The sequence below is a fragment of the Coenobita brevimanus genome, chromosome 6 (assembly GCF_032717465.1).
Source record: "Coenobita brevimanus isolate Jiangsu-jjx chromosome 6, ASM3271746v2, whole genome shotgun sequence".
NCBI classification, from domain to species: Eukaryota; Metazoa; Arthropoda; class Malacostraca; order Decapoda; family Coenobitidae; genus Coenobita; species Coenobita brevimanus.
In genome coordinates this window covers 24,871,356-24,883,589 of record NC_136959.1, presented here as the reverse complement: position 1 = coordinate 24,883,589, position 12,234 = coordinate 24,871,356, and positions in this window count along the sequence as shown.

Below are 12,234 nucleotides of genomic sequence, written 5' to 3'. Positions count from 1 at the left end.
GTCCTGTCACAGCGAAATGTTGCCCATTGCAAGGGAACATTGGGTCACTGCACGGGTCAACACGGCAGGGCCAATTGTTCGTTTGCAAATAATGGGTGTGCTCGATGAAACAGTAGTTGATCTTCCACTATTACTACTACCAGTTCTGTCAGTACCCGAGATATCATATCCATTACTGGTACACTGACGTTGGTAATGGTTTTTACTAACATGTTGATGGCTATGATGTAGGGGCAGAGAACACTGTTTCAGGGAATCCCATTTCTGTTACTGCTGCGCTTAACATCTGAGAACGAAATTCATGGCCATGTGTTTATCAGGCCAGTTCTTTACCATTACCTTTTGTTCGACATTTCTGTTAGCGATTTTGCTACACATTTATCAGGAAATATTAACATAACTCATGGAAGTTTAATAAAGTACAGAATTCATCTTGAATATTAATCACCTTACTGTTCTTATTTGCTGAAAGACGAAACCTACAGATGGAGGTGAAGGTTTATTTAGCATGAGCTTTAAAAGCCAAAACACCGAGGCTGCTTACTGCCAGACCCTTCAAAGCACAGTTAAGTGAAAAATCTAGCACTGATTGCCATTCCCCAGCTTGCATGAAAGTTGCTGATGGCTGCTTTACTGCCCCCCCCCCCCACCAAAAAAAAAAAAGCCCCCTAAAGGACTCAAAATGAAGCTACCTCTGAGGATGATCTGAAAACTCTAGGGGTCCAGTATAAATCATTTGGTCTACCTACAAAGTCACAAGCGAAAACGAGGACCAGGGTACAACATTATGGTCTGGCGTGTTGCGGGGTTGACTGACGTACGAGGGAAACGGCCAGTCAGTAATTCGATAACTCAGTGACAAAAGCGTTTCTAGGACGTCATGAAGGTTAAAAAAAAATAAATAAAAAAATAAAAAAAACATTGCCATCCCCATTCAGACTAAACGATATAAATACCCATCAAAGAGTAATCCTGCCCGGCGAGATTTATATGTAGTATGGCCACCTCTTACGGGATTATGGCGTCTGGCTATAGATAGGTAGGTAGGTAGGTACATATGTACGTAGGCAGTGTGGGGTCACTGACACTGCTTCTACGATCCAAATTCAGGCTGGATAGCCAAAACATATAAAGGCTTTTCAGTTACGCGTGTTTTACCACACTATCCTTGCATTATAAAAAATAATAAGGCATACAACCTCGACTTCTTCAAACTACACATTCTGAAATATCAATCCGGTTCAACACTCAAGCTGGCGGAGTGACGTGGGGGTGCATAGATGCTTCCTCGCCCCACGTCAAGATATCAAGGCTGGTTAAAGTGGACAGATTCAGCTGCTGGTGGCTTGTTGAGGGCGAGCTGTGTGTGTGTGTGTGTGTGTGTGTGTGTGTGTTTATCTGAGGAGCTGCATAAACTGGGTGAGTGTGCATCTTTGCGCCAAGTGTAGCATAGTGTAGCAAGATGTAAGATGTGTGATATGGGGCTGAGCTTCAAGAATGGCCACATTGTGTAGTGTAGTGTAGTGTAGTGTCGTGTTGTGCAGTGTTCCGTGTGTAATGAAGAATTTTGTCACGTTATGGAGTGTATCGTCGTTTAGGCCTACTGTAGTGTAATGTAGTGTAGTATAACAGAATGTAGTGTAGTGTAATATAAAATAGTGTATTGTGGTGTAGTGTTAAGCCCCAGGACCACATTGCTCCTACCCCAACTAGCGTGTCGTGTAAATTGATAATTAGCAGGTGTGCCAGGCGAATAAGGCCGGTTCACACGATCTAAATCGCGGCCGTTTTTTTCACCGATTTGCGGGAAAAAAATGTCGATTTCGGCATTTCTTCCGAAAAGGTGTTCACATGTACGGGGACTATAGAGGCAGGAACGCGGCAACAGTGTTTACAAACAAAGATGGACCACCGTACTCGTACTAGGTCTGCAGCTCTTACACTTGCACTTTTCCTACTTCAAGATGAGCCCTCACGGCCGCGATTTAGCTCCTGCGAATAGGCCTTTACTGCCACTCGCTTTCCGGTGGCTTCTGGGGCAGTATGCATAAATTTTCTTAAGCATAAATCATGTACAGTCAGGGAAAGTTCCGCATTACCCACTGTTCAGAACATTGGTGGTCCAGGAATAGTCATATGCAGCAGCCAGACCCCACATGTCTGGTAACTGTGAGTGGGAGGGAGGGTGGCGGGGGGTGGATGGGTTTGGAAAGTTGCTCGCGTCACAATATCAATACATGTTTGCTGTCAAAAGCATGCATCTTTGCCTTCGTTTTGTATTGTTCGATAGGAATGATAATTACTGAGACCGATCTCATAATTAGGGCTTTCCATGTCATTCTGTTTTAGGGAAAACTAAAAACTTGTCCATCGCTCATACAGATTTTTTTTTTTTTTGTAATTGTTATTATTACACACTACCCTAAACTCTAAGTTCGAGATGAATAATTACCAGAATAACACTGGAAATGTTTGCAGGCGGATGTTTATAGAGAGATGACAGAGGATAAATAATTAAACAAATTTAAAAGGATCTATAGATCGATATATAGATGGACAGATAGATAGATAGCCTAGGTAGTTGTAATATAGTGGTTTTGTTTTCAACACAAAATATACATATATATTATATCGTTACGAATATCTCTGGGGAAACGTCTCATGTTAAAGTCGAGGGAGAATGAAAGCATTCAAACCTCTGTCCGAACCCAGCAAACTTCCATAACTTCCCTGACAACACTAACTCTACAGACATCTATGTAATTTTTTAAAATGAGATGCATCATAATGTCATATACCAGTATCCATACTAAATTAACACAAACACACCGTCCACTTCATACATTACAGACCTACACGTGATTCCCAATCTATCACTAAACACTCCTCTGCCCCCAGCCACCCGCCTCCCCTTCCTTCACACAGTTACCAGACTATAAGGTCTGGCTACCTCTTCACATTCACCCGTCTCACACCAGTGCTTCGCGAGGTGGGTAATGCGGAACTTTCCCTGACTGTACAAGATTCATTTACCTTTAACTCATACTTAAATAATCATACTTTTATACTCATGCTCATATCAGATACACCCAAACGGGAATGAACGTTAAAGTGAGATTAGTAGCAGTAGTAGTAGTAAACACAAGATGTCGTACTCGTCTTCGTTGCCAGAGCTTTGCCTTGTTCGGTGCTTCCATTTAAATCGGCCCGGCTTCTTTCTCCCGATTCCGGCAAAAAAAAGACCGACGTGTCGGTCTCTCCATACCGGCGAAAAAAGCTGCAGGAATTTCTACCGGGAAGCAAATTCCGGAAAATAATGACCGCGATTTTGCCCGTGTGAACCCAACCTTTGTCTCTGTTTTCATTTCTTCATTTTTCTGAGCCTCCCTCGTTTTGTCTTTCACTGTTGGCGGTGCCCCTGCTTTCACTGCCCAAATTCTACCCACCCATTTCATTTTCTTTCCAAATTCACCTTCGTTGCTTCATTACTTTCTCTCCTTCAACCCTTCCTCTATTGCTCTCTGCTTCCTCTTTCAGTTACCGTTATCGTCTTGTCTCTTCTGTAAATGGCATCTGTAACCATTTGTCACCTACATCACTTTTGCCCTTTCCTTCCCCTGCCAGTCGTAAAATACATCGTGCCTCCATCAGAAAAGACTCTTATTGGTAAAAAAAATCAGGTATTATCTCACGGACATTCTAGTTACAGTGCTTAAATTGTACATTGTCTACGTAACTATGCATTCAGCTAGCGATGGACAATTTTCTTCATTCCTCATTCTGTGCAATACACCGAGAGTAATTAAATACTGATACTGTGACTGTCTTTTTTGATGCGCAAATTACTGGGAAAGCTAAAAATCATATATTGTTACAGGCGCCAACACTTGAAAGTCTGCCACATCAAACTCATTACCTTACTTATACATCCATCTGTATTATCCACCCACCCTCGTTTTAGTCTTCCAGGCCTCAGTCCACCATTAATCTCGTTCAAACATATCCCTTTCATTACCCTACTCACACCCAGTTTCTCTACATGACTATCTATCTCTCTATTGCCAGACGCCCCAATCCCATAAGGGGTGGACACAAATAAATCGCTTCCATGTCGTCATGACCCCTCCAAATCACTGCCCTGCTCCCAGCTCACACACCCTTCTCTCATATACCTCTCCACTCCATCCGTCCATCTCATCCTCGGCCTCCTCCTCCCTCTCCCTCCCTCTACATGAGGCTACCATCAAATCACACTCTCCCTAATGATCAAACTCCGTTGCTATATGTTATTACCGAATTTCATTAGTCATTAACTTTATAATGACCTAGATAATTCCGTTTTATTTTTAATGATATCCTCAGTAAATGATAGACGATCCAAGAATGGTGTAATTAGAGACATTTTTATATACAGTAAATTTTCTTATATTAAAAACCTGAGTGGCGACAATGGTTCTCTGACACCGATTCATTTCTTCACCATGACATACTTTTTAAACACATAATATTACTGTGTATGTGTGTGTGTGTGTGTGTGTGTGTGTGTGTGTGTGTGTGTGTGTGTGTGTGTGTGTGTGTGTGTGTGTGTGTGTGCTATATTCAGTACTCGTATTCCTCTGGTGGTCTTCATTTCAGAGAGAGAGAGAGAGAGAGAGAGAATACGAGGAAATACGTGTCAAAATTCTGATAAAGCGTTAAGAAATAAGACGATCACAGACAAGCTTCATGTAATTTGCAACTGTATTGACTTTTTTTTTTTGGGGGGGGGGGACTTATCCTAAATACATGGATGGAAGGGGAAGATGGAATTACCTCATTTACATCAGAGCTAAAAATTTCTATTGCTATTATGTTCCAGGAGAAAAAAAAAAATCCAGATAGAGTACACGTGGAAAAACAACATTTATGTGATCAGATGACTAAGTTCGACCGAGGAATTTAAGAGAGTAAGGATGTATTGGGTTCAAAGAACACTGAAATGAAGCTGAGCACGGAAGCGAAGAGAAATGTTCCATAAAACAAGCGAGAATAGGATGAGCAAATGTGGAACACGCAGGTTTTAGATGAGAAGACTTGGTAAAGACGAAAGTTTGGGCAGAATCTGAAGCAGGTCGATGATAGAGGAGTGCAAGGGAGAAGTTTTGCAGAGAGGAAGTGGAATTGTGGTGAAAAGTGTGACAAGCAAGTAGGCCGTTGGAAGAAAACACACAGGGATGAAAGAGGTCGATGATGGTGGAGTGCAAGTGAGAAGTTTTCCAGGGAAGAAGTGGAATTCTGGGGCAGGGATGGTGAGAAGTGAGACAAGCAAGTACGTCGTTGCAAGAAAACAAACACGGATGGATGTGAGATTGTTAAGTGCAAGTGATAAGTATTGCAGGGAGGAAGTAGAATTGTGGGGACAGGGATGGTGAGAAGAGAGACAAGCAAGTATGTAGCTGCGAGAGAACACACAGGGATGGATGTGAGGTCAAGTGGATGGTGCTAAAAGATTGATGCTAAATATGAGCTGGATAATACACAGACTTTGCCAGGGAGATATACTGGTACTTGGAAGGCGAGGTGATGGAACCTTTTTATCTTTGGTGGGGAAGGTAGGAAAGTTGGTAAGCAAAAACTGATGACGGAAATATACGCTGCTGGTGAAGAGAGCCAGGGAAGGGAATTTAGTACCCTGATAAGATAGAAAATAACGAAGCTGAACCAATATAAAGCGAACCAGAAAGACAGAGAAAACAGAACCTGGAGGGGAAAAGCAGATAGTAAAGAAGGGAAGGCCAGAGACAAAGCGAGGCTATGTGGGTGGAGAAACGAGAATTAGGTTGGAAGTGTGTGGGACGAGAGCTGGAAAGAAATCCTACGAGAAAGAGATTTGTGAGAGTATTAGCGAAGAGAAACGATATATTTGTAGGAAGAGTGGGGTTTACGAGAGCTATACAAGACGAAGTTAGTATAAATAAATGCAGAATGTGTGTGTGTGTGTGTGTGTGTGTGTGTGTGTGTGTGTGTGTGTGTGTGTGTGTGTGTGTGTGTATGTGTGTGTGTGTATTTGGTGTAAAATGCAACCTACACAAAAAACTTGACCTAAGTGCGTATACAGAATGGCAAGGAATAGGTGCTACGGAACATTTTTTAACCGTCCGTAATACAGGCTTACTTGGGCGAAAGAAAACAAAAAGCGATAGAGTGAGAGAATGAGAAACCGAGTTACTGGATCTGAAATTGCTTGCTTTCAGTCAAGATTGTTCGATGAGAGAGTAGGATTATTATAGGTTATTTGTTACGCCCCACGCTATAACAACAACAACAACAACAACAACAACAACAACAGCAGCAACAACAACAACAACACACACACACACACACACACACACACACACACACACACACACACACACACACAAGCAGTCATAAAAGCACCTAGACACACACAGACACACGCACCCTCACACACGCATAGAGACACACAAGCACCCAACCACACACGCACCAGACACATGTGCAAGCTCTCTCACGAAAATGAACACATCAACTTACACCTTCATACATTCGTGCGAGCAGTAGCACATAAAACACAGGTGAGAGGATGATAGTCATCGATACAAACTATATTATATCAAAGTCTTTCAGTACATCTGCTTGCCTGTCTGTACACACCCACACACATTCTCCCATCTTCTATGTATCTATCTACCTATCTATCTGTCTGTTTCATCACACACATTTGTTTTTTGTGAGGAAGGGGGTTGGTGATCCAAAACTGATCCGAGGCGAGGGGAGGGAATAATTATGAGATGTAAATTTCATTAATACAGTCATTACGTTCACTCATAAGCCAGATTGATTAGCCACATAATCAATCCTTCCTGACAATTCACAAGTGAAATAAGTACGGTGGAATAAAAAATAAAATGCTACAGACATCCTTAGTGTGAGATCATTACCCCAATAACGAATACACACACACACACACACACACACACACACAAGAACGTACAGTACCTTTTTTTTTTTTTTTTTTTTTAGCGAGGAAGAAAGAACCAAAGGCCGCAAGCCCGAAATTATTGTTCCCGCCAAGAGAAAAACAAAATACAGGAGAGAGCCAAATTTAAGATCCGATCATTTCGAGATGCCTGGACACATTGCGTTTGAAAGACTTGAGATCATAGGAAGCAGGAAATACAGACAGAGGGAGACAGTTCCAGAGTTGACCTATTGCATAAATGAAGGACTGGGAGTAACGGTTAACTCTTGCATTAGAGAGTTGGACGCAAAAGGGATGAGAGTTTGCTGCCAAACGGGTGCTACGCGCCCGTCGTAGAGCTGGAGGAATGCATCTATTTCTCACCCTCTTCTTACACCTTTCCATGACTAATCCCCTGACTTCCTTCCTGCTAGTCTCTCTTCTTCCTCCTTTCCTCAGCGTTTTCTCTGTCTTTCATTTTGCTATCCTCTCATCTCCCTCTTCTCCCCTCTTTATGCCTTCTGCCTCTCTTGTAAATCCCTTTACTTTCATCTCTCTCTATTTCCTCCTTTCCACAACCTTCCTGCTTTTCATTCCCCTACCCTCTTGTCTCCCAGTCTTTCCAGCAAGTCCTCTCTAAGCCCATTATAGCGCCACCATTCCCACACTATACATACTTTATCTACCAATACTTTTATGTCTATACACTTTACATCTCAAAGAAATGGGGGGAAAATCCGTCCCTGTCCATTTAATCCCTCGTGATATAAGGACTCCAGGAGAAAGCCTCACTTCAGCGGGGTTCACACAGTCTGCCAGCCCCCAAGCTCATTACCACTAATAAAGGTGAGTCTCAGGGCCAGTTTAAGTTCGTGATTAGAACAAGGGAGGGCTTTTGAGACGGAGATTTTTGTGCGAAGTTTCTTTCAGACGGAGGAGATAAGGGAGAAGGAGGGAACTGGGGTGATGGAGGGAATCGAGAAGATAAGACGGAGGGAATTAGGGATATGCAGGGAATTAGGAGCACAGGAGAGATGGAAGAGGGAGAAGGTTAGAGAGATGGAGGGAATTAAGGTGATGGAGTGAATTAGGAGCACAGAAGGAGAACATAAGAACATAAGAAGAGAGGATAACTGCAGTAGGCCGGTTGGCCCATGCTAGGCAGCTCCTAGAAGAGTAACTGAACTACTAGAATGAGATAAGGATAGCAAAGAAGAAGAGATGGGAGGGGGAGAAGATTAGGGAGATGGAAGGAATTAGGGCCATAGAAGGAATTAAGGAGATAGCTAAGAGCTGGAAAAAGTATCTTTATCAATGGAAAAATAAAATACTACCCATTCGCTGGTGACAATATGAAAAAAATGTCTTCATGGGATCTATTTGTTAAATGATGGAAAACCGAACCCTACATTCCTAGGGTATCCACCGTCAGCGCAAAAATTAAATAAACGAGTAAATAAAATTATAAAAGTAAATTATCTGCGCTGCCGATGGATTCAGATGGCGTGCGGTATTATCGATTGATAGCGCAGATGCATCGTCAACGCATGACATATACATGACATGAAAATAATATATTTACGCGTGAAATTGTGCATCCCGAGTCTGAAGAGATTAGTAAATCTGCAAGGATGTCAGAAAGCTAGAGATTATTTTTCATTTGTTAACTTACTTATATTTTTACTTTATTTTATTTATTTATTTATTTTTTAAGAGCATCTTGCATTCCCGTGGGAATGTTTGCAATCTTTAGTAAGTCTTGTATTTCAAGAATAATCTGTAGATCTTTTGGTAAAATCATATATATCTATCTATATCTATATCTATCTATCTATCTATCTATCTATATCTATCCATCTATCTATATCTATCTATCTATCTATATATCTATATATATATTTACATATCTATATCTATCTATCTATCTATCTACTGTATATATATATGTTCATTACTATTCAAACCATCATATTAATGTAAAAAGATCTGTGTTCATATCCATGTACCTAAGAGCATATAGAATTTCAGATCCAGAATTTTTAGATGATGAACTAAAAAGATTCAGAGTATTGGAAAGAAGCTAAAATATCCACAAAGCATACTAACTCAGTGCCACAATACAGCCAAGAAACGATTCCTTGAAGGAAAAACTAATAAGTCAGATCGCCAGAACATTCAAAGAACCCTTGTCCTCCCCTTCCAGGAAAGTTTTCTTGATGTTGTTCACACACTGAGGAAACTCAATGTACAAGTAGTATTCAAATATGAGAACACCATCAAAAAAACCCTCATCAAGAACAGCCCTTTCAGTAATTCAGGCGTTGTTTACAAAATCCTGTGTAAAAGCTGTAACAAATTTTACATAGGACAATCTGGAAAAGATTTGGAAACTAGAATCCCACAACATAAATACAGCGTACGGACAACCCAACAGAGTAGTGGTTTATTTCAGCACAAAGCATCCAGTGATCACCATATTGACTGGACAAGCTCCAGGATTCTAGCAAGATCAAAAGAGAATCTTCTCTAATTTCTGGCACATATGAAAAGAATGTAAACATGAGCTATGGTTATTTTAAGTGTGATAAATGTTAACTGAATTAATTTTAAAGCAGTATCCCCCAGACTAACACGTGATTGTTCCCTGTCATCTCCTGGTGGTGTAGTCACACCTGTGTGGGACACACCAAGCATTAATCCTCTGGGTCTTAAGTTAAGCAGCAGTATTTATCCCCTCCTCCCTCCCCCCTATCCCCTTCCCCCCTCCCCCCTATCCCCTTCCCCCCTCCCCTCCTCCCCTCCCCCTTCCCTCTCCCTCCTACTCCCCTTTCCTCCCCTCCTACTCCCTCCTCCTTTGTCACGTGTATTTTTAGATTCAGGTCATCCTATGTTGTGTTCCACTCCCTGCTGCAGGTGACCATAAGTTAAGCAGCAGCTAAAAACTCAGGTCATCCATTGTTCTGTGTGCCACTACCTGCTGCAGGTGTGCATAAAAGACCTCTACCCTTTACATTTCTGTCTCACTCTGTCTGAAGATGTAATATACGAAAGTACTCACTGTCGCTCCTTTCATTTCTCATGGTTAGTTTGCATATATATATATATATATATATATATATATATATATATATATATATATATATATATATTGTTACATAGCCTATGATTTCATCATCCCTTGTATAATTCTAACTTATGATACAGTTTCGTTCATGACTGCATCATCCTTTGTATGATCCTAATGTACAGTATGCTGCATGTTTGTTCACGATTCGCCACATGGCTTCCATAGTGACCAGGCTTGCGTGTTCTACCTCACTCCCCCCCTTCTCCCCCTTATAGTAGAGTAAGTAGTTCTTTCTGTTGTTCAGAGCAGGACTGTCAACTCTTCCTCCCCTATGCCTTCATTTCCGCATCCTTCTTACAAGTTGAATCAAGCTCTGCCGGCCCCCTATATAATGAGCTCAATCTCTGCATTTGTTGCCACTTAGATCTACTCCTCATTCTGTTCACATCTCTGTCCTCCCCTGTATTATTTTTGTGAGTGCTCAGGAAGTCTCCAGCCATCTAGCTGCTGTGTAATTTGAGTATGTGTTATTACCATTTTTCTTATACTGTACTGTATAGCCTAAGGCGTTGAGTCGTAAGCTTGGTGAACTTTTTGTGATTCATATTTGTTCCATACTGTCAGCCAGTATTAGTAATATTTTGTATCTGTAATAATATTATATCTTTCTTTAACTGAGCATTATTCGGTTTTCTCATTTATCAGGGGTGACTTAGACAAATTTGCCCTTGCTAAATTCATGTTAATAGAGGCTATTGCAGTTAACCATATATGTAACCTGTTTTGCCATTACATTATCCTTATGAGTCCTGAATGTTTAGTTGTTAGTTTGAGCATTAAACTTTAACTTGTAATTTTACTTAACTCTTTTGTTTTGAACCTGGAACTTTGCGGGACAGTAGTGATTTTAGTATTCTCACTTGAAGTGTTCATTATCTCTCTCTGTTCCGTAACATTAATTTGGCGACCTCTTATCAGGATATTCAGGATATTATCATAAGGATATTGCTTGGTATATTGTGACTGTGATTTATTCATGATGTCTACTATTACTACTCTTGATGAAGCCAAAGATTTTTTGTCAAATGTGCAAACAGTGTGTGATGTAGAAAACAGAACAAAGAATGAACTTAAGCTTGTTGCTCAACAATTGGGAATTGCTGTTCACTCTCATCATTCTAAAGATCAAATTGTTGGCATGATTAATAAAAGCTTGTTTAATGTAACTCCTCCGGATGAGCAAACGCAGATTGAAATAGCTAAGTTACAGCTAGCTCTGCAGGAGGCTGGTGCTAAGGAGGCTGAGTCTCAGGCTCGTATTCAGGTGGCACAAATTGAACTTGCTAGGATTCAGGCAGACCATGAGTATCGCATGAAACAAGGTGGAACTGGATCATCTAGCTCTGATGATTTTGATGTAGCTAATAATGTTAAACTTGTCCCTCCTTTTAATGAATCTGATTTAACAAAGTATTTGCAGTTGTTTGAGAGGGTAGCTACAGGTTTTAATTGGCCCAAAAAGTATTGGCCAGTACTCCTTCAGACTGTTCTCACCGGTAAAGCTCAAATAACTTATGCATCTTTGCCTCAGAATCAATCTGATAATTATGATGTAGTTAAGAGCTTGATTCTTAAGGCCTATGAGCTTGTTTCTGAAGCCTATAGAGTAAAATTTAGGACAACTTATAAGCAGGATAAGCAATCCCATGTTGAGTATGCAAAAATCAAAGAAGATCTGTTAGAGCAGTGGTTAAATTCTAAGAATGTAAATTCTGATTTTGATAAATTTAAGCAGATGATTTTGCTGGAGGACTTCAAAATGTGTATTAATAAAGATGTAAGCCTATATCTTGATGAGAAAAGAATAGATAGTTTGTCGGATGATGCAGTTTTAGCTGATGAATATGTTCTCACTCACACGAGATATTCTAAAGAAAAAAGGAAAGCTGAGAGTAAGTACGTTGCCTCTACTCAGAGTACAGGTAACAGGAAAGAGAATAAAGATGATGTTTCTCAGGAAGTAAATACCAGCTCCACCTCTAGATTTCAGAAAAGTAAATGTATTTATTGTAGTAAGCTTGGTCATACTACGGAGAAATGTTTCAGGAGACAGCGTGATGTGAACAAAAAGGAGTCTTTAAATATTCAGTCAATTGGTCTAGTATCCACCCTTGAGAGTTCCCAGAATTCTTTAACCGAGTTAACT